The 24278-nt window shown below is 32.0% G+C and overlaps 1 long non-coding RNA gene across 1 annotated transcript in view; it reads left to right on the top strand.

Annotated features, from left to right (window-relative positions):
* The first annotated feature begins 17504 nt into the window (after positions 1-17504).
* LOC140685534 (uncharacterized) overlaps positions 17505-24278 on the top strand; it is a 105567-nt gene continuing 98793 nt past the window's right edge. Inside the window, exon 1 of the long non-coding RNA XR_012058790.1 lies at positions 17505-17692. This is a non-coding gene — a long non-coding RNA (uncharacterized lncRNA). The remainder of the gene's footprint in view (positions 17693-24278) is intronic.

A 24278-nucleotide genomic window follows, 5' to 3' on the forward strand; every position in this document is an offset into this window, starting at 1 on the left:
TAGTAAAATATATATGTCATACTGCATTTCATGTATATATAGAGAGACGTAGAGAGAGAAAGAGTGCAAAAGCCACTAAAAAGCAGCATTCAGTGGGCAAAAAAAATCAAAATTTTGAAATTTTTTCAAGTGATAAATTACAATATACAATATTAAACAATTTACCTTGTAATTCAGAAATTATGATTATTTAATTGAAAGTGTGTTTTATAGCATACATTGTGATAAAACATATTGTTCTATAAGATTAAATAAACTGGCTGTATATTGAAAACAATCACTTGGATGAATTTGCCATTAAACTATTTTAGTAACAGAAATATGAATCCTTTGTGCTCTATTTATGCATTCGTGATATATTAATGGTTAGGATTCACTGAAGTGTGAAGGTATTCAACATAAAAATTATAGTCTCCTTTATAAGATATATTTACAATGCAGCTCTCAAATAATCCTTCTAAGAATACGTGTCATTACTGGAAAGATCCTTGTAGTCTTTTTTTTACACCAAGAGGTCTTGCATGACATCATTGAGTAGAGTGTGCAGAAATACCTATTACAACATCATTTTGTTTTTTTTAAATTTTCAGCTGACTTGAATCATCTATGATCAAAAAAATAAATAAAATGTGCCAGCAGAATTAGATTCAAAGTTATTATGCTGTTGTGGAGATACTGTCATCAATGACTAGTATTGATCAGATAGTTTCAACGTCTATCTTGTGTTCTTGATTTGTATGGAATGTGGATCATCCATCAAATATAGTATTCTGAAAATATATAAAGTAAAAAAACCTAGAAATTATCCTAATTTTAGATTATCTAAGATAATCTTTTTTTAGCAAAGAAATTTAATAAATGAGTTAAATGTCACAATGTAACTGCTTGACACTATTTAGGCCTATTTTGTTTGGGTTTAGCTTTTAACAGTTACAAAAATTATAAATAAATATACTGAATTCCTTAATTTTTAAGCTGAAATTATATTCTGTTAAGCAATATAACCTGAAATAATTTAATAAACAACTAAAATACTAAAAATTTTTAAACATTTTAATAAATATTTAAAAATACACATTATGTGAGTTAGGCATTTTTTTTAATACTTTGTAACTATGATAAGACAATAACACTTTTGATTTCAAATGCTGCCTGACAATCAGGAAATTGAAAGATACGACACAAGATAGTGTGATATCTGTTATAAACCAGTGGTATTAACAATGTGCCATCAAAGCTTTGAAGATAGAGGAGTTAATTCAGTTTCTTGGGGGATTCAGGAAGGATTTGATGTTGTTGAACTGAATTTTGAAGGATGAGAAGTCCAAAGGAAAAAGGGGGAGCAATTTAGGTAGAAATTAAATATATTATCAATTTGTCAAATGAAAGAATAAACTACCCCAAATACTAACAATTGATTCTTCTCTAAATATTTGTATCCCACATACACAATAAAGAAACATGTTTCTCCAATATTTAAACTTGAAAATTTAAAATTTTCTAAAGAGTTTATTAAAATTATGCCTAAGACTGTTAATTCACTAAATGTTTAAACCCATTAAACAGAAAAACCTACGTGCAATGTTACAATGAATACACATTAGTAAACTTGCAATAGTATCATTAAATGAATGCAACCATCATTGATTCTAATTCAATAAACATTCTAATTTTTGCTTCATTCTTTATGGTGTTAAGCATTTTATTTTATATATATATATTTTTCATATATATATATATATATTTGTTTTTTGTTTGTGTACTTAGTATATACTAGGTAAAATAAACAAAGTAAAACAAAACAAAACAAAAATAGAGGACAATGCTGAATCTGATTTATTCCTAATAAGATCTTGCTCCAGTCACTGGTACTTGCTTGTCAGTGAAAGGACATTCTGAAGGCTTTGTCTCTTTTTTCACAAAATTTTACTTGTTACATAATGACACATTTTAATCCTACTATTAATATCATATCTATCTATAAAACTTTATTTTAAAATGTGCATGTACCTCATTAATAATTTATTTTAATTGGCTGAGCTACTAGAATTGTTCATCTCTTATGAAATAAGGGGTTTAGTTTATAAAGTTGTTTTTCTTTTAGGATATTTTGTTCATTCATCATTAGTGCTTATAATATTGGGATATGATATTTGAATTGTATATTTTGTATGATCATACCACTTTCTGTATACATACTGAATGTGACGTTAAACCTGACTGGCTTTCTCACAAGTATGATTTAACTATCTTTCACTTATGCAGTAAAACAACTTATAGAAACTTATAAACTATCATGTACTTTACAAAGCAATCAAAAATATCAAAACATTTTACCACTTACTTAAATCAACAAACATTATAATCAACTTTCTGCACCGTTACCGCCTTAAGTCTATACTGTATATTGACATTTGTCTATAAAATAAATTACGAAATTATGAGGTTCTATCAAGTTACTTTATTTGTTCTGATTGACTTCATTATCATTATTATTTGATGTTTCCAGTAATACAACTTACTGAAAAGAGCCCCTTTAGCAGTCTTGATCTTACCATTGCCTGGTGCTTTTCTTCTAAGCAGCTCTATTTCTAGTGATAATAGTTACGTTTCAGTTCCATCTTGATTTTCTTGCCCCATGACATAAGATGAACTACTGTCCAAGATTCCTAGTTTTCTTAATAATTTTAGGGATCAAAATCTGAAAACTCGTGGTGCTCCTGAGTTTGATGGTCTGTAAAATGCAGTTGCTATTTAGTCACCTTAACAATGACAGAATGAGAGAGTACATCTTTTAAGGTAATGTATTCACAATGAATTTTGCCCGTTTTGGACTCCTTTTCTTGAAGCATATAATTGTATCAACCCTTAAGATTTCTTCTACTTTGACACTAAGAGTTTCTGAGGCCTATTTAAGCTAAGATATGCATAATAATAGATAGAAAAAAGTGGAGTTCAAAAAGAATAGTACTTTTAAAGCACAGTGCATTTGAAGTAATATTGTTATTTCAGGGAAAAATTGCATAAGACGTATATGAAGGAATAATGTGTGCCTTTTTGGTCATTTAAAAAATATTTGGTTTTGTTTGCAGTGGTTTGTTAGTTTAGCATGTTTACCTTTTTATCTTACTTTTGTTTTTGTTCTTGAACTTTTTTCCAGGGACAATGGATTGATGGGGAGATGGCAAAAATGGATATTGTTTTTAAATTCCACTTTAGTTACTGAGACAACCAGACAGGAGACTAACTAGGCAAGTAACAAAGAGTTGCTACCTTAATATAGCTAAGGAGATGTGTCGTCTTGGACCAGAGTGGTGGCAATGTAAACAGAGAAGCAAATTGATTCAAGAGATATATAGAAGGAAAATGCAAAGTGATTTTTCATTTAATTGGACAAGTGGTCAAAAAAGGAGAAAGAAAAAGACAAATGTGAAAGATAAATACCACATCTAAATCTTGTTGAACTGGGGAGATTCTGGTACATTTACTGAAACAGAAAGCACTGGAAGAGGAGGAAGATTTTGTTTTGTTTTTTTATTACTAACATTAGTAACCTTGAGATACAGTTACTAAAACTATTTTGAATGTTTACATTAAAATATACTATAATTTGATTTATGAGGACTTCTTGAAGAAACTGAATCCTAAAGGATAGCAAGTACATAGCTTATCAGAAGTGATAGGTTTTGACATTTTAAATGAAGAAAAAGATTGTGAGTACAGTTCTGTATATGTTAAGTTGAGGTGAAATATTCATTTGAAGGTATCTAAAAGGCTCTTGATTATATGGATCTGAATCATAGAGATAAATTCTTGGTAAGTGTTATACATTTAGAATATTGGGTTATAGGTGATAAGTCTTAGGAGCAAATTCAATTACTTATACAGTCATTCAGAGAGCAAAGAGGATGAGCTTTGACATAATCTAATAATTTAATAATTACAAGTTTGGTAAAGGAGGACAGAGAAGCAGGACACACAGAGTGAACAACCAACAAAGCAGGAAGGCAGCCTTAAGGTAGTAATGGAAATGGAAGTAAATGAAAAGGAGGATTCTCAGGATGGAAGGAATGATCAACAGCACTGTTGCAACGTATATTAGATGTGGAATTAATTACATTAATGACAATATGATGGTCATTGGTGATTACGACAAAGATTGCCTCTTATATTGAATTATTGGGGCAAAACTGAGGCCAATTTGACTTGAGAAATGACTAGAATATAAAACATTAGATATAATATATGTAGAAGTTACTTTGGTGGGGAAAGAGACGACATAGTAGTTGCTAAAAGAAAACTAGGATTAAAGGAGGTTTCTGTTTTGTCTTTTCATGATCAACATGGTAAACTTGAGATATGTTTAAATTACATAAAAAATTACATATGTAATGTTTACAACAAGATATACTGTCATTTGATTTATGAGGTCTCCCAGAAGAAACTAAATCCCAAAGGATAGCAAGCGCATAGTTTACCATAGGTTTTGACATTTTAAATAAAGGGGTAGTTATGGGCAGAGTGGAAAGTGTGGTGTGTTCATAAAAATTAGCAAATATTTTGTTTATTTGTAGTAAAAGTTTTATAACTATGATATTATAGGAAATACATTCATAAATTACTCAAAAGTATGAAAATAAGTTTAAGGTTAAAAATAAATTGGTTACTGGTATTTTTTATACTATATCATTTCAATATATATCATTTATTTGTAAACACAGCATGTTCAAGTCTGTGTAACTAGAGAATGAAGGTTTCCTTTAGTAATATTTTCATCCACTGCCATAAATATAATGCTGAAATGGTTATATATTTTAACAAGTGCTATCCAATATCTTTTACTGAATTTTGTTTTATTTCCTTTACCAAGAGAAAGGGTGATGAAAGGATGTGTTACAGACAAAAGAAATGTCAAAAAAAGACAGATGATCATCACCCAGAAAACAAGTGGACATTTTCTTGTCGACTTTTGTCTCTTCTGTCAGAAAAATTCCTCTGAGGTTTCAGGCTTTCAAAATATTTGACACAATATTTTAGAAATGGCTAACACTGATGCAGAACACAGTATAAAATAAGATTTATTTTTATTTAAGTTTCCAGTTTCTACATCTCACTATTAACTGCATTCACTCAAAATACAAAGATCATTGCTTGACTTGAGTGTTCTACTGAATAACAGTTTTGCTTTTAAAGTCAAACATGTTCCTTTCATTTGATTTGCTGTCTGAATATATCAAAGTTCTTGATTTATGATAAAAAATTACATTTATTTTATCCATTATATGAATTACTTTGGATTTTTAAATTTATCTGATGATTACTCAATTAATCTCATAAAATGAAAAAGTGATTAAAAAAATTGGTTGGTTGTCTAGGGAAAGGTCTTACTCCACTGGTTTCTGTCAAAACAATCAATTCTACTTAAAATATTTTTGATATTTTATATCGTTAATATTTTCTTGTTAAATATGTTTATTTCCATAATTATTTTGGAGATTAAATCTTTGCCAGTTACTCTCCATTGTTAAAAAAAGTTTTTTGCATGATAGATAAGTTAATAAGTATTTAATTTTTTAATTAATCAGATCAATGAAAATGAATACAACTTTACATTAGGGCACAGAATGATAATTTGCTTAACTTGTAGCCTGTCATAGGAAAACATAAATAAATGTAATCTTTGTGAATGTCAAAGGCTTAGGCACAAGCCAACAAATTTTAGCACCCATTTTTTGAAATCCTAAAGGACTTACCAGTCTAAGGCACCATTCATATATCACTTGTCATCTGTATGTACTGTTTGGTAATTAGTTAAAGCTTTGTCTTTCCTACCAAATCATGAGCTCTCAATATTCAAATGGGTTCTTATAGAAACTTTTTGATTCAAGAAGGGCATATTTGGCAAGGGCAAAGACATTTCTGGGCTAAATTTTTATTTAAAATTCTGCAAATTAAATGCATTATATCTGAAGGATCTGGATAAAATTGTTAACTAGAAAAATATTTTAATTTGGTTTTTGAAATTATCAAAGGAATAGAGATTGAGAAAATACATGAGTGTTGTAAGACAAAAGTGTTTATGGCTTAAAAGTGAGCGTGTTAGATCAGGAACATAAAGTATAACAATAATTGTACAAGCTATGGATCAGCATGTAAGGTCAAGTTGTAGGTGACTGAATTCCTTGACTTAATTTTGGGGCAGCAGAAATTCAGTAGTTTTGCTTGGGCTATATTTATCTTGTAATATGATATCAATTAGTTTTTTACAAGAATTATTGGAATCAGAAAAACAGGTTAGAAGATGTTAATAATGCAAGATGATGTATGAAGGTTCAGAATCATTATAGAGACATAAAGTTTTTATGAGATTTGATAACCTTGAGTTGAGTGAGGGAATTAAAAAAAAGGAAAATACTGCACAGGCAGTCAAAAGAGTTGAAGATTTTAATACTAAGCAAATGTAAGAATGGTAGTATCATTATACTATGGTAGAACAAAAAAGATCTTTGCTGACTAGAAAGTACAGAAATGACTTAATTTTGGATGAAAGGAAACAAAAATAACACTCTGTTCAACAATTGACAAGTACTTTCTGAGCATCTTCTTAAAATTCTAGCACTGTGTTGGCTGTATAGAGAACAAACCATATAAAATGCATTTTTTAGAGTTAGAAAAGATAGATACGGAAATTTAAATAGATTTAATTATTCAGTGAAGATTTATTGAGAGTCTTTTATGCCAGACTATTAGCAAGGATCTGAAGATATTTCAATAGGTTCATTTCCATAAGGTACATCCTGTAGAGTAAGGGACATAAATGAAGGCAGAAAAAGTGTACAAAAGAGGCACAAGGACTACATTAGACAAGGTAACCAAGGATTCTAAACAGCAGCATCAAGGCAGTAGTATGGCATCAAAGTTATCAACACTTGTTTTCAGGAAGAAGCTAATCTATTCATTCAAAGTATTTCATTTTTGCCTATTATTTATCAGGCACTGCATTAGAATAATATTTAATTTTATAGTTGTTTCTGACTATATAGAGTTTACACTGCAGTGGTTAAGCCAAACTGAACTTATAATCAAAGTAAGTATCATAATTTCAATTCACTTAAGTGCCATAAAATAAAAATCAAGGTTTAAGAGTTTATGTTTTAGTGTTTAACTCAGAAAAACATACATCAGGACAGGGTGTCATGAAAAAGCATTTGGAAAGAGGAGAATTTACATATGGAGAGGAAGGATGTGTAAAAATCTGTCAAGCAAGAATAAAGCAGGGTTATAAAAATAACAGGTGTCATGACCAACAACATTCCTAAACAAGAGAAGTACTGTTTTTGGAAATTTTCCTGATAATAATGATTATAAACAGGATTTTAAAGAAAGTATGCCATGATAAAGCTTGTGCTCTACAAAGAACATATAAAATATTCTAAATCAGAGATTGGCAAACTTTTATATTTTTCTTAATGAACAAATAGTCCATATTTTTTACTTAGCAGGCCTTGCAATCTGTCACAACATTTTATGTTATTAATAAACTACACTTTTAGAGCAATTTTAAGTTCAGAGTGAAATTGAGCGGAAGGCACATAGACTTCCCATATACCCTGCTTCTTCTAGTGCAGCTCGGGACTGTGTCTGAGGACAGGCGATGCAAGACTTAAGAAACAAAGAGACAAAGTAAAGAGCAAAGATGGGACCAGGGGGACTCAGGATCTCGTGGATCTAGAGAGCCAAAAGCCTGGTCAACATAATATTTATTAGGAGTACACAGCTCAGAAAAAAATGCGATCAAAGAGGGGCTTTAGATATCCCATGCCATAAGCACTAAATTCAGCTAGCCGATTAACTGATTAATTTCAGTCCTATGCCTTCCAGGAACAATCACCCTCCTCGGAGTATGCAAAATTTCTAAGTCTATCCTGTTATTGCCTCTGGGACATCTCGAGATAGCAAGTATTTCCCCTGGGTTAAAGAGCATGCTTTCATGCCAGAACAAAGTTCTGTTAATGGATGATCTGGCTTTCCAGGACCGTCCACTGTTTTACCCTAAGGAAGTATCTGCCCTCCTTCACACCCTTATGCCTTTATGGTCAATCTCAGGACAGCCCCTCAAAATTTTCTTTAGCATAATACGTGCTATATGTCATCTACTGTGTAAAACATTAAAACAAAGCAAGTATGTGCATTTTAAGCAAGGAAGTGTGAATATAGTATTTTAAGCTCATGGAAATTTAGGTGCGGCTTGTTTTCTAGCTGCTTGTTTCCCAGCAATACCCTCTGTCCTCACATATGCACAACCTCCGCCAGCTATAGACAGCCCACACCACAGTGGTACATTTGTTATAACTGATTAGCCTATATTGACACATTACAATCACCCACATTTACATTAGGGTAAATTTATTACCCATTATTATCCATAATTTATGTTGGGATTCACTGTTAGTGTTGTAAATTCTATGGGTTCTTACAAATGTCTAATGACATGCATCCACCATTGTAATACCATATAGGATAGATGCACTGCCCTAAAAATCTTCTGTGCTCCATCTATTCACCCCTGCTTCCCCTTTAACTTCTGAAAACCACTGAGCTTTTTATTGTCTCTGTAGTTTTGCCTTTTCCAGAACATTATAATTGAAGGAATCATACAGTACATAGCCTTCTGAAACTGGCTCCTTTTACTTAGTAATTTACACTTACCTTTCCTTCATGGCTTCTCTTTATGTATCATAGCTTATTTTATCCATTCATCTATTGAAGGATAATGTGGTCACTTCCAAGTTTTGGCAATTATAAGTAAAGCTGCCATAAACATCTGTATGCAGTTATTTGTGTGGACATAAGTTTTCAATTCCTTTCGGTAAATACCAAGGAGTATGATTCTTGTATTAAATGATAAAAGTCTAGTTTTATAAGAAACCACCACACTGTCTTCCAAAGTGCTGACCATTTTGCATTCCCACAAAAAATGAATGAGTTTCTGCTGCTCCACATCCTTGTCACCATTTGGTGTTGTTAGTGTTTTGGATTTTGGTCATTCTAATAGGTGTATAGTGGTATCTCATTATTGTTTTAGTTTGCAATAACCTATGCAATGTTAAACTTTTTCCATATGTTTACTTGCCATCTGTATATCTTTGGTGAGTTATTCTTCACAACTCTTCAGCCTCTGCTGTTACACCAATAAATTAGCCATAGACAATAAATAAATTTATAAGTGTGGTTGAGTACCAATAAAATTTTTTGAATACAGAAATTTGAATTTCACATAATTTCAATGTGTCACTAAGTATGATCCTTCTTTTGATTGTTTTCCAATTATTAAAAAATATAAAGACTATTCTCATCTTCCAAACTGTACAAAAATAGAATTGGTCTGTGAGTCTTAGTTTGCTGACTTCTGGCCTTAATCACTTACCACAAATGAAAACAGAAAAAAAAAGGAGTTTAAACACTAGTAAGAAAATAGTTACTCGAACAAATAGTTCCAATAGGTGGAAAAGTAAGGAGATTTTTAAAAGATAAATAGCTATTTTTACTATGTTATTTTAACTATATTTTACTATGTTATATCCTATGATAGGTTCTTTACATACTTGATTAAGAAGTAGAATCAGCAGGATCTGTAATAGGTTTGAATATATAGGGAATAAACTGGGAAGAGAAACCAAGAAAAAACATTAAGCGTTTTCGGAAAATTTAAAGAACAATCAAGTGTTAATTTAGATGATACTGTTTGTGAGATCCTAGCATATATTGTTGAAAATAAAGTTGGAGGGGATATACATAAGAAATGTAACAGTAAGCCTCAATATTTCATGGATTTTTACCAGATTATAAAAGATGGTGGAATTTTGTCATGCTGTAAAAGAGAAAAGCATTGCAGGCAAATACAATTACATGAATAAACATGGGAGGCTATATAATGGATGTGTGTGTATGTGAATGGGTGAGTTAATCTTGTTTTTGTTACATTCAATTTTACAGTTACAACCCTTATTTATGAATAAGGATATTAGCTTCCTGGATGGTTGAGCATAAATTATGTTTATATTCAGTAGCATCACCAGGCACAATCCAGTAAATTAAGAGATTTAAATAAATAAAATTATTTTAGTAAATTTTTATGGAGACCCTCTTATAAGATAGGCATATTTCTCATTATTTAAGTACAGATAAAAATTAAAATACATAGACTTGATTTCAGAAATTTCACAAACTATTTATTAGATGCTTGAAAACCTTAAAGTAAAATGTGACGGTTACTAAATCAGAGATTTGAATACAACACAATATAGCCAAAAAGAAGAAAAGAGCAATTCTCCTATTTGTTGGGAAGGGAAAAGAGGTAGAAAAGTTAACCTGTTGGGTTAATGGTGATTATATTTCTGTAAGTGATTTAATATTAAAAAACAAGTCTAAGTATATCAATAAAATAAACTCAGTGTACACTGATTATGCATACTTAAAATGTCACTTCTTCATGATTCCTAATATAATATCTGGGGACAAAAAAGAATTGACTGTTGGCTCTTAGTGAGGCAAAATACAGACATCTGAAGATGTTTAGTCACAAGTATTTTCGTCATTTAAATACAGAGAATTTCATTAGAGTTTATTGAAAGTTGGGGACAAATGTATTTTTCTATATATTTTTTCTTCAAAGCCATGAAATACTGTAAGTTGTTTTATAGCCTCTTCTCTATCTAGTCAAATTTCCTCAGTCCAAATCAAGTTTGTATTGTATTTTCCAATCTTTATTACTCAATTTAGAGATATTGCATTCTTTCTTTGCATGATTTTATATATATAGTTAGCAATTAGATGATTTTGCTCTAGTAACACTTTAATCTCCCTTGATCATTTGTTGGTAGCTGTATCTTGATATATATTAAAGAAATTGAGAGAAAAACTTAAAAAAAATGCATGTGTAATATAATACTTCCTTCCCTCTTGCACTTCCTCTCTCTCTCTCCAGAAAAACAAACAAAAAACAAACAAATGAACAACAACAAAAAAACCTAGAAGTATTTCACAGAAAACAAAATTTTGCAAAGACTTTTTCTCTCAGCTATGCTCTGTAATTATGTTCACTACCTACAGTGGAAAGTCATTTTATGTTTAGGTCAATTAAATGGCTTTAAAATTTTAATTTGATACCTTTACTTCTAGGTTACTAGATCAATTTTTCCAGATTCTTTAACTCTTAAGTTATTATTTTACTGAAGGAAAATCATTGCCTTTGTGGCAATTCTCTTTCTGTTCATCACCTGGGAAAAAAATGTGATGCTCCACACATACTTCAAAGCTCACACTGTATTTCAGTTCTATAGCTTGTATAATTGCTTCCAATTTTAAATTGCTTATGGCCAATTAAGTGAACAATTCTTCTAATTTTATTATTTCAATTAACCTTTTATAAACTTTCAAATATCTAAGTTTTCCTTTATCATGCCTGATGATAGTAGGCCAATGTAAGCTAATTCTAACTTAAGTTTTGGACAGTTTAAAAAAATATATTTGTGAAAGAAAAAAAAAGTGTACACCTAATTCAATGATAACTGGGATTAAAGTGCTCTCATGTTATATTTCATAGATGTTTCTGTCTCTTACAGAAATGTGTATCTTTACTTGTTGTGGTAATACAAAAAGGCAATTACAACCTAAATGAGAATATGTGTTTGCAGGTTAAGAAAAGGAGATCCATCCAAATTCTACTGCAATGTAAATTAGCTGAATGACTTTGGCAAGCTATTTATGCTTTTGAGTTTAAAGTGCTTTCCAATTACTTTTTCTGTGTGTGTGTGTGTGTGTGTGTGTGTGTGTGTGTGTATGTGGAACGGGTGAGTATTGCTTTCCTAGTGTGTGGTAAGACTGGAATTGTATATAGAAAATCATAATCTTTTGCTTCTTTTAGAAATTTAAGGCCTGACATTTTGCTCCCTTCCTATGAATTTGCTGATGGAAACAAATGCTACATTTCCCTCATGCTTCAGCCTTCTAACTTCATCCATGCTTATATCGTTTTAAATACCCATATTAGGTAAATATATATAGGGAGAGAGAGTGAAATAGTGTATTTTATTCATTTATATATATTATCTTATAAGGCATATGATTTAAATTAAGATGGTTTATAAAGTTCTAAAACATTTTCATCACAGAAGTCAACAGCTACCTATATATAATCCCCAATTTGAATGATTTTATACTTGAGTTTCAACATTTTATATTTGCTTTCTCTCATTTACCCCAAATCATAATCCTACAAAACAAATTATAACAATTTCAGCTCTTATTCAAACTGTGTTTTTAACACATTTTTCTTGCAAATAAAAGGAAGTTTTTAATGATTAAACAACTTTTCAATTAAACCATGGTCAAGAAACTTGTGTATCCTGCATGGATTTTACTGAAATTCTTTCCATTTGGGAAATTCCTTACCCACAAATTATTTAAGGTAATCATTTCTCAAAAATTAGTTAAACTTATATGCTTGGGTTTATTTGGGGCTCTCTATTTTATTCCATTGTCTGTGTCTATTTTTATGCTCTCGTTCTATACTGTTTTGATTGCAATAGCTTTATTTCCTAGAGGCCCTCAGGTTTGGTTGAGAAGATCTATGAGTCTTACCCTTAATCTATTGAAAGGACACTTTGATTACATACTCTGAAGTTTTGAACATAATGTTACAGGAAAAAATACAATGACACACTCAGCTTTTTTCTTTCTGCTCCTTTTAGCAGCCATTTCTGTCCTTTAATATCATCTGGGAGGCTGAAACTTTTCCAAATTCATCCAATTCTGGTCCTATTTTGTTTAATGGTTCTTCCATCAGTTTATTTCTCTACTCTCACACTTTATTATAAGGAGAATTCAGCAAGAAGAAATGAACAAGGAGAATTCATACATCTTCAAAAATCTACTTGAAAATCCTCACAACTAGTTATCCAAGACCACCATTTACAAGTTCTGCTTTCCACATAATTTCACTGAGGTCTCCATCACCACATAACAAGGATCCTCCTTACCCAAGTCTCTAATAATGTATTGCTCATTTTCTTCTGCAATTTTTAAATCCTAATCAGCAGTATCTTTAAAGTCCAGATTGAACTTCTTTCCTGCAGTGTCTAATCTGTTGCCAATCAGTTTCAGTGCATTTGTCATCTCAGACATTATATTTTTCACATCCATAGAATTTCAATTTGCTTATTTTAAAAATATCTTCTGGTTTCCTACTTAACATACTAAATTTATATTTTTCTGCCATCTTGAACCTATATATAGTTATATAAACTTTTAATATCCTTGTTTTCTAATTCTATCTGTGTTAATTCTGGGTCTATTTCTATTGATTAATTTCTTTATCTTCATTATGGATAGCATTTTCAAGCTTGTTTGCATGCGTATAATATTTTATTAGATGCCAAAAATTGCAAATTTTGTCTTCTTGAGCCTGAATATTTTTATACTCCTATAAATATTCTTTAGTTTTTCAGGGACTCAATTAAATTACTTGGATACAGTTGGAACTTTGGAAGTTTATTTTTACGATTTGTTATGCAGGACCAGAATAGACAATTTCACAGCATGCAGTGAACAGGAAAATGAAACTTAGGTGTGTCCATTGATAAACTGCGGTCATCTGATGCAGGATGTCACGTATCTCCTAGATTCTGAAAGTCACTCAAATGTGTGTGGGGGTGGGGTAATGACCTTTTGAGTCCTGTAGTGTCAGTGACAGATCAGAACCTTCAAAATATGTAATACTCTCTTTCCTCAATGAACACTTACTCTCATAAATGGACTTAAATTCCTCTGGGAAAACAATTGGGAAATTCATACTCTGTATATTTGCTGTCACACTGTGTAGTCCTCAAGTGGATCCAACTACTCCTTCAGTTAGGGTGCTTTGGGTCTGAGGACCGGTTTAAATCTGGGAGGAGGTAAAGGAATGGTGTATTTCCCATTATGGTGGCTTTCCTCTCCCTTTTCTCATCTACTTTTGATTGCTTTTATATATACAAAAAAAAAAGCAGAATTATGCTTCTTAAAGAACACATACATTATTCTAAAGTCCTAAGTGTAAAGATACAGAGATAAATGCATTAATAAATTAAATTTTAACATTTTATATTGTATTCTAAATTTTAAGATAATGGACCATATTATCACGACAGAATGGTTTGAGTACAAGGCACTGGCACAAGGAAGACTGGGAATAAGCTGTGTAATTATTATTCATCTGATTAATAATATATGTATATAATATAGTGTTTTTATAAGCTAATTAGTTGAACACATTTCAGGATTTTCATTATTTCTTAGTGGAAATATGAGGCCTAAAGTAAAATTTTAAAAAGCTACCTAATATATCCAAAAGGTTAAAACCACGTTAAATATTGTTACTTATTGTTGTACTTTATCTATCAGTCTTTTCACTAATTTTTACATTCAAGTAAATTCTCCATTCTTCCTTAACAACTATGTCAACAGTCTTTAATTATAAAGGTTCCACACGTTCTTTGATGTCAGCTTAATAATTGGGACACCTAAAGAAACTTGTTATTAAAGAGCCTTACTGCCATTAACAAATTTTTAATCTTTGATATGTAGAGTTAAATAAATCAATCTTACTGATTTTAGGCATAGCTTTTTACTATAATTTAGAATTAAAACCAAGAGTTCAATTTATTTATCAATGCATATTTATGAAGAAAAATATTAACAAACATTTTTAAAGATATTAAACATTAGACTCTTTGGTTGATAAGCATTTGAAAGCAGCTGATTTTCCTTTTATGTAGTAATTAACTGTTCGATTTCCAGAGGAGAAAATGAGCACTGAATAATAAAATAATCCAGTTTTCAAACAAAATCATCTGACAGTGTACTTCTGTGGAAACACAACTGACTATATTTAAAGTTTATTTCTTCATGAAAATAAAATGTTTCAATAGTGCCAACTATTTTAAAGCCTTATATAATACGGATTTTTTCCCAGTAAATTTGACTGCAGATTATGCCATACTTATTACAATTTTATACAATTTATATATATGGCACTTGGTTCATGCATACAGGTCATGTATTTTATTTATGTTTTTGCTCCAAGATTAACTATATGTATGTTATCATATATGTCAATATGACAATATTTAATAATACACAAAACCGGTATTTGAAAATACATGCATTCTAATTGATTAAATTTGTAGTCAAGAAAATATTTTGATGAAAAATTTTTAGTAACATTCAAGAAAATCTGTTACATTATTTTTGCATTGAAAAAGTAAAATACATGTGATTTATCATCCTTATTTATTTATTAAATTTGTTAAATAAGTAGAATTTAGAATTCATTTTTTATGTGACTTCAAAGTTACTTCAACTTCTAATTAAAACCGAGATTTTTTTGTTCTTTTTTGAGTTTAATCATCTTCATTTCTTAAGGCTCTTAAAAAATCTGCTACTGTAAATGAGAAAAATGGCATTATACATTGCATGCGACTAATTAATTCATTTTTCAAAAAATGTATATATAATACACAGACTAGAAATGTCTGTGTATTCCACAGTAGCTAATTAGAAAATACTTTTGAAGGAATCTGTTTATTCTCTGCTTACCATTTGCCTAAGGACAGAAGACATTTCTATGCAGATCAAAGGAATGATTGTACCTGTTTCACATATCTGTGAGTTATGACAGTCTTCATAGGCAGCTGGCATAACACATTCAATTTTACACAGTTTATGTACATGCTGTATTGTAAATGATGTGATTGACCATCATGGAATTTCTAACAACATTTACCACTTAATAAATATTTTATTACAATGTGAAAGTATATTGTACTTTACTTTTAATATTAACACAGTCTACTTTAACACCATATCTTGTATAATATTTGAAATGTAATTCTAATTACATTCTAACATGTAAATAATTCAAATGGTCATTTCAAATATAATGTTCTACTGTAATTGAAATAAATTTGGTGGCAAATCTCAAGCACCCAATATCCTGAAATAAATATTCATATTTATTTAACATATTTATGAGCATATTCATAAGTTTAAAGTTATAATATTAATGCTGAAAATTATGAATTAGGAGGATATAATTGCTTATTACATAATGATATATTTCTGATTCTTGTACCACTTAGGAAATTTTGGTATCCTAGAAATATACTTTTATTTATTAAATGTGAATAATTAAATTATTCCATACTTTTACATATCAATATTTTAGTAAATATTTATTTTTATACAACAAAATTAAATATACTGAAAAACACTGTACATGCATCCAAATGTATGCTAATATTAGATACTTATTTTAATATATTATGTAGTGATATTTCATTACCATGGGCCAAAAGCAGTGGCTCTCTTACAGGAACAAAATTATGAAAGTCTTTCTCATATTGAGACAGGAGGGAAGGGAGCAGATCACTACCATTGAAGGAATGACAGCAATTGAAGATAGGAAAAACCTGTTAGAGCCAAGATGGCAAAAATTTAACTTTCAGTGGACCTTGAACCTCATGGCACACACACAGGTGCCATGACAGTTCTCAGCCTGACTATAAAAGGCAAAAAAGTGGGCAGGGCCCAATTTCTGGAAATCCCCACTCCTTCATCACAGTTGGGAATAATCCACCCACTTGTTAGCATATGAAATTACCCAGCCCATAAAAACTAACCACCCCCCCACACCTCAGTGACCTCTCTCCTTCTTGTCTTCTGAGATGGCCTTCACTCTGTCTATGGAGTGTATATCTCTAAATAAATTTGCTTTCACTTTACTATAGCTTGCTCTTTAATTCTTTCCTGAGAGAAGCCAAGGACCCTCACTTGGCAAGATCTGGGATCTGACCATCCTCTCAGGTCCCATTTTTCTGCAACAATAATATCATTTTGAAATTTTAAACCTCTAGGAAATGTAAATGTTTCCAGTGCACTGTGATAACCAAGGTGTTCTAGTGAGGTTACCCACAAAGGCCACCGGGGTCCCGGGAAAAATAACGTAAGAATTTGGGTGATAAGGTCTTACCTCTCCTTTTAGGCTTAGTCAAGTTTCACTTGCTTCTAGTGGGCTGTGTGCAGAGGCTTTGCACCTAACACGTGGGACTAGTGTTCCCCGGAAGAACCAGTTGCCACGGACACCTGCAATTTGGCGTGCAGTGTGGAGAAGCACTGTCAGGGTACCTCAATTCAAGATGGCCATGCAGGCCAGGCTGTGTGCAGAGACACTGCTGCACTCTTCACCTCAGTCTGACCTGAGGTGAGCAGCACGCAGGAGCCTCACTTGGGAGAACCCACTCGCAAAACCTCTCATTAGCCAGAACTCCGCCTCGAGAGAACTCTGCCTCGCGAGAACTCCCACTCGCGAGAGCTCCCACTCGCGAGATCTCCGCGACGCGAGATCTCCGTGACGCAGGAACTCCGCGACTTGAGAACGCCTTCCTCGGCCTGCTGACGGGAACCTGCCGCGTCCTGTTCAGTCAGGCAGAGCAGTGCTCTAGAATGGGAGGTCGCACTTCTGCATCCTTTCATCAAAGAGTAAAGCTTTTCTTTGCTTTTGAACTGAACTCAGTCTCCTTCTATTGGCTGAAAGAACTTGGGACGGAAGGATGCTTGGTCGGGACCAGCTCTGGAGAGTCGGGAACGGTGAGAGGTATGGTATTTTGTAAATGCTTTTAAAAAAGCCCTCTTGTAGAAACAAAAGAGCATTTTTATAATGCCCTCTTTCTAAATTCAGTATTTTATCCACAAATGTTTGAGTGAATTGCTTTATAAGCTTTTTGTGAGAGCTCTGCTTGCTCTTGGCTTCGTTCTATTCAAAGGACACTGAATGAAAAAGACTAATGAACTGACTTCAGCTGGGCCAGTCTTTTTCACAAAGTACGCTGGTCTGGCGTTTCCCTTTAACTCAGGAAAAACTTGTACTGGAATCCAAGAAACTCATTACTTTACAACATACCCATCCTAGATTATGGAGTAAGACAGTCAAATCTCTAATAGCAGAATACCAACTTGCTCTTTTTCTTCTGCTTAACACCAACCAGTAATTTTATGTTACCTTGGCATTTATACACAGAATGCAGCGTCCGTGGTCAAGGCTGTTAAATTCTATAAAGAAAAAGTCAGTGGTTATTATAAGGCAGTAAAGAAATGAGGAAAATACATGAATTTCAAAATTTTTCTACACCTTAACCTCTTAATGTCACCTCATCATCTACCTCAGCCACTGCCCTGTCCCGAACCACACTAAGACCATGGGCCTTGAGGTTTTTTTTTTCCTCTCTTACGTGTTTTTCAGGAATGTTTGTATTTATCATTGTTTTCATATTGGTTGTTTGGGTTGTTGTTCCTGGAATCCACAATTACCTCTACTTTTATGTTTTATCTTGAGTTGATTAGAACTATGGTGTCCCAAATGTATCCTAATGAATTATCTCGGCAGATACTGTATGGCAACACTAAAATAGGTTCTTTTGCATATTTAGTGTGTGATTCTGCTTGAATACCTGACACAGCAAATCCCTGTGCCGTATAAACCCAAATGTTCATCGGCTTTTCTGACTGCCAGTTCAGTAGGCCGCGTTTTCAGGGCTGCGAGTGCAGTGACCATCCATGCATCTGTTTTTTGACCTCCAAAATTCTTTTTTCCGTTATTCACTTCTTGTCTTCCTTTTTGTTTGTTTCCAGGTTCATACCTTTAAAAAAATCATTTTAGTGGAGTTTTGGGAGAACATAATATAAATGAGTTTGTTTAGTCTTATTTTTAACTCAGAAGTCAGCAGTACATTTTATGCCTAGTGAGGGAGACAGCTATTTTTCAGAAAGTATTGTAAGGGCAATTTATTTTTACCTTAGAAATGAATGCCAATGCATATCTTAAAGGTTGGAATAGAAATCCAACATGAAATAAATATTTTCAAATTAAAGGCAACAGGAGGGCTTAAAAATACTGCAGTATTTACTAAGGTGAGCATGCTTTTATTGCTCCATTGAATGTTCCATGCTTATTAATAGTTTTATCATGGAATTCTTCTGTTCTTAGTCTGCACTAGACTTGATTTCTCATTCAGGGAGTCAGGGTACACTGTATTCATTCACACCTTGTTATGGATCTGTCAGATTAACACTTATTAAGTGGAGCACTGATTGCTGCATGGTGAGCCGTGGTCAATAACAGACCACAAGAGAAATTGAAATAGAAAAGCTTATTACTCTCAATTCCTGGAAGAATTGGTCAAAATAGGGCCACATAGGGAGCTCAAGGCAGGGTTTGCACAGACAGACAGGACCTGGGGCAAATGCCTTTATCAGAGTTTGTCAGTGAAGTGCTTTGGAGTTCCTGGGAGAGGGCCAGGTTGGAAGATTAAAACCAAAGGAGTGGGGTTTTGGTAAACCCCATGGAGCTCTTATAGAATGGCCCATAAAGGGAAGGTGTTGGGAGGCAAAGGAGATTGTTGATCACAGGGCTGTTGGGGAAGTCCTAGCAGGGATTTACATTTGCTTGTGACTCTGCGGGCTGGGCTGCTGTCTAAGACAGGTACTTGCATGAGAGAGCGAGTGTCCGTTTAAGGTCCCTGAAGGCAGCTTGACCAAACAAAATGGACCCCAAGGCAGCAATACTGGTGAAGTAGCTTAGCTAATCTCTGGACACACTAGCTGGAAGTAAAGGTGACTGCTGCTTTTGTCTAAGGCGGATCCAGGGATTGTCAACCTCTGTGTGCATTCATAAGATGAGCACTGTTTCCCATTTACTCGAGTCATTGCTTAATTGGAAATATTTAAGTTTTATATATAACAGAATTCTAATCCCAATTTTGACTGATATTTTACTGAAATTACATTAACAATCGATGAGGGATTCATATATCTACAAACACAGATATTTGGTTATGTAGTTTTAAGAAGAATAATTTAAGTAAAGCACTCTTAGATAAATTTAAAGCTGTTTTAAAGGAGCCATTTTTTAAAGATAATATAATGCATGCTTGAAGGTAATTTCTAATATTAGAATTTCCTATATTTCCTTAGACCTTTAAACAATGTTGCAATATTTATCTATACATATCCTTATGATTATTGTTGCCCTGTGACTTTGTTTTCCTCTTAAATTGGGTCAGTGGTTGGAAGGAAGAAAGAAGATTGAAGGTAATTTCTAATATTAGAATTTCCTATATTTCCTTAGACCTTTAAACAATGTTGCAATATTTATCTATACATATCCTTATGATTATTGTTGCCCTGTGACTTTGTTTTCCTCTTAAATTGGGTCAGTGGTTGGAAGGAAGAAAGAAGACTTCCCTCTCCATAACAAAAATGCTGTTATAATGGGGTCAGATGGAAAGTTAGTCAGAGATGTCCCAGTTTCTTGACTAAATAAATTGGTTCTTTATACAATAGCACAATTTTCCTTAGAGGATTTATCAACAAAGAAGGATAGCTCTCCTTTTTGAGATTTTTCTATTTAGCATTTGTAAGGTCATATTTCCTGTCAACCAACAAGAGATCCAATAGTAATTGTTTTGTCACTCAAAAAAAAATGTAGTTTATAAAACTATTTGGCAACACATAGCCCCAGGGCTATCACAGCAAATTAAAGTCTTTTCTATTTGAGTACATGTATACCCAATCATTCAATGACAAACCTACTTCATATCCAAATGGGAATACTCTTTTTAAAAATTTTGTTACTTCATATGTTTTTATTTTCCTTAAAGTGACTAAATCATTTTATACTATCATGAATTTTATATTTTAAAAATAATTTATTAAAACTTATAATTAGAGAAATTAATGTTTAAATAGTATTCTTAAAAATAAAGCGGTTATTATTTAAATGACTTACTTAATTAAATGTTTAATTATAAGTAAGTCATTTAAATAATTCAGTTACAAAAAGAGTTCCTAGTAAAATGATGAATGCATTATCCATATTGATAAATTTAGTTTAATCTAATGCTGACACTGAGAGTCAGATTCTCTGGACTGCCTGATAGTATACTAAATTTTTTTCCTGACAAAAGGTTATTTATCTGAATGTAAAAGGAGCCCATCAGAGAAAGAGTTCATACTCTGAGAGGACTATCTTTAATAAATCTGACCTGATATTTTGTCATAGCCAATTTGCAGGGAAATGAGAGAAAATAAATGATTAGTAATTTCAGATAGCTGAATTTTAAGATAGTTTGTTCTACAGAATTTTTGTGGCAATAACTGACAGACACAGTCACCAGCACATGTTTCAACTGTAGAATCTCTAATACTAGCATATGTTAGAATTCCAAAAGAAATTCATTAAAATAGATCACTGCTCCTTAAGGGAATATGAAAGCACTGCTTTATATTATACCATTCCTGAATTCATTGACACATTATAAAAATGATAACAGTTTATCATGTTTTTGCATATTTAATTTTGACCTATATTTTTCTACATGCTGTAGAAGGTATACATAATCGATTTATAACCAGTTAAAATGTTGCATAGACATTTTAGCAGTCTGTCCACTTAAATCTGCAATCTCACTAAACTACAAGTCAGAATTTTTTATGAGTACAGAGGTTAATTTTGCCTAATTGCCTTTCTAAAAGCAGTTTTTAGGGGATGTGAGGAAACTGAAGTGTACAAAAAATAATTTTTCTTTGATCAGAATGTGTATCATCAGTATCACAAATGAGTACCTAAAACCAAACACAGCCATGTTTAACCTACTTTGCATAAAACTATGTGACTAGAGATGACCACTCTCAGTATTAGTAACAGGAACAGACATTTGAAAAATACGAATTATTTACAAACTTTTCTATTCATTCTTCTTATTTCTGAAATATTTATTTTGTGTGTATAACTGTAGCATTATAACACTTCAACATCAAATAAAGCACATAGGTTAAATATGATGTAAATAAGAGTAACACTCCCACAAATAACTAGTTATGGTTATAATATAGTCAACTATCTACTGAAGAAAAATCCAAATGTAACCTACCATCATCTTTTAGCTAATGAATAGTTAGAAAAAACATGCATTGTTTCTCCTAGGATATGTTCGTACGTGAAAATCTGTCAAAGGTCATTTTTTAAAATCTTATTTCAATATGTTTATTATCTTTAGGAAAAAACAGAACAAATTTCTACTTTCTCATGAATTGCCTAATACAGCCAAGGTTATGCTTAATTTTAATAATGAATTAAAACTTGAGCACTTCTAGTATCCACAGTTTGGTTAAATAGACGTCAAGGGATCTGGCATTGTTTGAATTAGTGTATATGCTAATTTCATTTTCATTTTTATTAATGACACTTATGTGGCCTTCCTATGACCTAGGTATTTTTTAATTACTTGTAAATATTAGCTTTTTTAATTCATTTGATATTCCCAACAATCAACAACAGTGATTAATAAAAGTAGAAATAATTCGATGAATTGCATAAAGTAAACAGTATAAAAACACACCAGAAGCAACTGTGATATCTGGCTCTTAGTTGGATCAAAGTCAACAAACTCTAAAGTAAATTCCATAGATGTAAATATTTTAGGCTGTGGCAACTAAACTCAAGCCTGCCATTGAGGTAAAACGGCTGCAGACAATATGGAAATATATGGTCATGACTCCAATAAAACTTGTTTTTTAAAAGAAGCAACAGGTTGGATTGAGCCAGTGGGTAGTAGTTTGGCCTCCCCTAACTTAGATTGTAAGTATTGGATATGATTCTGATCATATGAATATAAGAGAAACTGATAACACTTGGCTCTAAACACCCTAAACCTTGTTCCCTTGAGGCATGCTCCTTGTGGGGAAACCATAAAAGCAATCCGTGCTCATTAAGAAAAAAGTGGAAAATGTAATAAAATGAGGAAGCATAACCATATATGATACTGTGGCTGACTATATAATATTTGAGTTATTTCATCTTTGTGAATTGAAAAAAACACTCTTTATTTGCAGTATATAAAAAAATCAAAGAAATGAAAGTTCATTGTGAAAAGAAGTGAGAATTATGTAAACATTAAACCATTTCCACAGATCGTACCTCTGATTGTATATTATTATTTTGTCAGGATGTTTACTGGACTAAGTCATTGTTGAAAGTAAAAAGATCACAACAAATCTTTTTATATTCTTGAATTTTAAAAATAAGATAACTGAAAACAGTAACAGTGCAATAACATTGCTTTCACATATGAAGAGATCACATTTAGTCTCCTTATTGATGAGTAATTTATGACTTTTGGTATGTTTGGCTAGCAGAGAGGAATTGAACAGCATGGCCCTAGTAGAGAGAATTAAATACATCAGTATACTTATTATGCCAAGCAAATAGAACAATTTACAGATTGGGAGCAGTGCAAAATGTTGTCATTCTGGGCAAGAGCAACATCTATCATTTCATACAGAAATAGAACATTCTGTTCATCGTGTTCCAGCCTTGTCTTTCAATTCCCAAGGTAAATCTTAAATCGGAACAAGTCGGGGATAGGATACAGCAGAGAGCATAACAGAGAGCTGACAATGCAGTGATTAGTTAATTAACCTGAGTAGTTAGAGCCTAGTTCATCTGAGAGAAGTTACCAAAAAAAAAAAAAACCCAAAAACCCTGAATATGTAAAAAATTTCCTATATTTGCAATGAATCTCATTCTGACTATAATAAATGATCCTGGCAATCTGTATATAGAAAAGTAATGTATTTACATTCCCTAAATATGGTGTTACATTTTAATTGTCAATACTTTGGGTCAGATTTTTGAAATAGTCATATTAATTCTATTTATTTATGAAAAGTGGAGAAAAATAGATTGTTCACTTGACTTAATAACTTGTTTATGACCAAGTGATAGATTCTCCTAGGCTTTCATAAAACTTTGTTAACACAATTAACAAAGACACTCTCCTATTGTATAATTAATTGTTTTCATGTCCATGTCCCTTTAGCTACTTGAATATGCACATTATATATATGTATTTGTATGCCTAATACCATAGTTGGCATCCAGTATTCAATAAGTAATTGTTAAATTACTTCAATTGAATATAACTTTTTGTTGTTGTTGTTTTGGGGAATGGTACAATGGAATATCTGAAAAGCACCTTCTTCCTTCCATTTCTGATTCCAGTTAGTTTTAAAAGTTTGCCGGTCTTGGAATTTTTTGGTTTAAAGGGGCAATTGGGAAGCACTGTCAATTGTGGCATTTTCTGTAAAACCAAAGTAAATGATCAAAATTCACAAATCCTAGATAC

Source organism: Vicugna pacos, chromosome 14 (assembly GCF_048564905.1).
Source record: "Vicugna pacos chromosome 14, VicPac4, whole genome shotgun sequence".
NCBI classification, from domain to species: domain Eukaryota; kingdom Metazoa; phylum Chordata; class Mammalia; order Artiodactyla; family Camelidae; genus Vicugna; species Vicugna pacos.